Source organism: Triticum aestivum, chromosome 1B, assembly GCF_018294505.1.
Source record: "Triticum aestivum cultivar Chinese Spring chromosome 1B, IWGSC CS RefSeq v2.1, whole genome shotgun sequence".
Taxonomy (NCBI): Eukaryota; Viridiplantae; Streptophyta; class Magnoliopsida; order Poales; family Poaceae; genus Triticum; species Triticum aestivum.
The window spans coordinates 5724084-5727792 of record NC_057795.1 but is presented as its reverse complement, the minus strand read 5'-3'; the positions used below and the strand labels follow the sequence as shown (position 1 = coordinate 5727792).

Here is a 3709-nt window from a genome sequence, read left to right as displayed (position 1 = left end):
ACAACAATTCCCCGAGCAACAATCCCCCCAATAACAACAATTTCCCCAAAAACAGCAATTCCCGCAACAACAATTCCCCAAACAACCATTCCCGCAACAACAATTTCCCCAACAATAATTCCCCCAACAGAAATCCCCCCAACAACAACAATTCCCCCAACAACAACAATTACCGCAACAACAATTCTCCCAACCACAAAAATACCTCGAACAACAACAATTACCCCAACAACAATTCCCCCAGCAACCACCACAACAATTTTCCCAACAACAATTTCCAATACCATACCCACCCCAGCAATCACAAGAACCTTCCCCATACAAACAATATCCACAACAACAACCATCTGGGAGCGACGTTATAAGTATCAGTGGCAGATGAAATGAAGAGATGTAATACTAGACGGGTGAATCATCATTGTTAGTAAATGGAGCATAATGTAACGATGATAAATAAAGTGATGTGCACCATCATGTGTAACCTCGACCTGTACTAGTTCAAACATGGGAATAAAAGACAAATAAGTTCTTTCTTGAAGCACATTGGTGGCAATTGTTATATTCATGCCATATTTTGATTTCCATCCCTAACTACAATCTCAATGTTATGCGATTTCTACTTATTTATGAAGTGAAGTATTATGAACATAACATAATAATGTGTCTCAAACTTGGTTCAAATTGAAGTACTATTAATTAGGGAGTAAGGAGTAATTACAGTTTAACATTTCAGTGGAGAGTGCTACTTGTAGATTGTGTTGTTAATTCCCCAAAGCGGAGAGGATGATGCAGTATAGTACAAATATGTATTTCCCTAAGTGAAGAATCAAGGTTATCAATCCAATAGGTGAACCACACAAAACCTCATTAGCAGCACCTACACACTCAAAAGCAAACACTTGCACCCAATGCAAATAATAGGATTGTCAATCCGTGTAGCGGTTATTTGCAATGATTAATTCTGATAGTGATAGCTAGATGATGGAAAATACAAAATGAAATAAAAGTAAATAAATTGCAGCTAGGTATTTTTGTGTTTTTATATACGATAAAAGTACACCCAGGGGCCATAGGTCTCACTAGATACTTCTCTCTTGATCGCATAACATAAGGTGGGTAAACAAATTACTGTGGGGCAATTGATAGAAAAACAAATAATTCTGACGAATTTATGGCAAAGATCATGTATATAGGCATCACATTTGATACAAGTAGACCGACTCCTACCTGCATCTATTACTATTACTTCACCCATCGACCGCTATCCAACATGTATCTAGAGCATTAGGTATAGAATAGAGTAACGCCTTAAGAAAGAAAACATGATGTAGACAAAGTAAAATCAAGCAATATGATTAACCCCCATCTATTTATCCTTAATGTCAACAATTCAAATATGTCCGTTTCTGTCACTGGGATAGAGCAACGCAGGATTGAACCATCACAAAGCACCTCTCCCACTGCAAGATAAACCAATCTAGTTCGCCAAACCAAATCGATAGATCAGAGAGAAATACAAAGCTAAAATTATCACACATAAAAAGTTCAGAGAAGACTCAAATATTTCTCATGAATCATCTGATCATAAAATACAAAATCATCAGATCCCAACAAACACACCGCAAAAGAAGATTACATTGGATATAACTCCAAGAACATCGAGAAGAAATTTGTATTGAAGATCAAAGAGAGAGAAGAAGCCATCTAGATTATAGCTATGGACCCAAAGGTCTGTCATAAACTACTCACACATCATCAGAAGTGCTGGAAATATGCCCTAGAGGAAATAATAAAATGGTAATTATTATATTTCCTTGTTCGTGATCATCATTTATTATCCATGCTATAATTGTTTTGATTGGAAACTCAAATACAACTTGTCCCTACTGAGCATATACCGGACTAGCTCGTTGATCAATGACGGACATGGTTTCTGGGTCATGGCATTGAGTTGTCATTTGATAACGTTATCACATCATTAGGAGAATGATGTGATTGACAAGACCCAAACTATGAACGTAGCATATGATCGTGTCAAGTTTATTGCTATCATTTTCTGCATGTCAAGTATCTGTTCCTATGACCATGAGATCATGCAACTCACTGACACCGGAGGAGTGCCATGTGTGTGTCAAACGTCGCAACATAACTGAGTGACTATAAAGATGCTCTACAGGTGTCTCCAAGGGTGTCTGTTGAGTTGGCACGGATCGAGACTGGGATTTGTCACTCCGTATGATGGAGAGGTATCTCAGGGCTCACTCGGTAATATAACATCACAATAAGCTTGCAAGCAATGTGACTAAGAAGTTAGCCACGTGATCTTGTACTACAGAATGAGTAAAGAGACTTGAGGGTAACGAGATTGAATTAGGTATGGAGATACCGACGATCGAATCTCGGGGAAGTAACATACCGATGGACAAAGGGAACTTCATATGGGATTGACTGAATCCTTGACATTGAGGTTCGACTAATAAAGATCTTTGTAGAATATGTAGGAACCAATATGCGCATCCTGGTCACGCTATTGGTCATTGACCTTAGAGGTGTCTCAGTCATGTATGCATAGTTCTCGAACCCGCGGGGTCTACACACTTATTGTTTGGTGACGATATAAGTATAGTTGAGTCATTATGGTGGTTATCAGAGGTTGTTCAGAGTCCCCGATGAGATCCCCGACATGACGAGGAACTCCAGAATGGTCTGGAGGTGAAGATTGATATATAGGACAAAGGGTATCGGAGTCCGGTAGTGCTCCAGGGGTACCGAGGGAATCGATGGAGTACTGAGGGAACCATCGCCGCCACACTGTCGTGCTGCCGGATGACTAAAACTACTACTTCACCATCGCTCGCTGGATCAAGGAGGTGAAGGCATTATCAAGACGCATGTGTGTTGAACGCACAGATGTCGTCCGTTTGGCACTAGATCAAGAGTTTGCGGGAAGGATTGTGATTGTATCACGAAGATGTTTGACTACATCAACCATGTTTCTTAACGCTTCCTCTTAACGATCTACAAGGGTAGGTAGATGCAATCTCTCCTCTCATAGATGTTCATCTCCTAGATTGATCTTGGTGAGTGTAGGAATCTTTTTTGTTTCCCATGCAATGTTCAACAACAGTGGTACCAGAGCTAGGTATATGCGTAGATGACACACGAGTAGAACACAAAGGAGTTTGTGGGTGTTGATATTCCGATTGCTTCTTTCCTTGGTATTTTCTTGATTCAGTAGTATTGTGGGATGAAGTGCCCGGAACAACTTTACATGTCCACGTCACTACAAAAAAAAAGACACATCCGTGACATTTTGGGCCGAACGAATTTTTTTTTCTGTCATACATATGACACTTCTATTGCGATAATTGTAACAAAACCCGGTATCATCATAGATGTGGTGGGCTCCTACTTCTATGACAAAAAATCATGACAGGAAATGGGCTTTTTGTCCTGGGCGGGCCGGAGACGCAGCTGCATGACATTCTTTGGGCCGTCCATGAAGGAAAAAACCGTGGTAGAAGCGAGGGCGAGGAAATGTCGGGAGTTCCCGGTTACGGTGGGTGGTCGGGGGCCGAGCGATGCGTGTTTCTCTCGTACACGTATGAGCGTGTGTGCGAGGCGTTGGCTCTAACTGAACTCGAGCGAGGCATTGGGCTCTATCTGAACCCGAGAGATTGCACTATAGGCTACGCGTTACTGAACCCGA

The 3709-nt window shown here is 41.0% G+C and overlaps 1 pseudogene; it reads left to right on the top strand.

Annotated features, from left to right (window-relative positions):
- LOC123083601 (gamma-gliadin-like) overlaps positions 1 to 365 on the top strand; it is a 1320-nt pseudogene extending 955 nt beyond the window's left edge.
- The last annotated feature ends 3344 nt before the right edge of the window (positions 366 to 3709 follow it).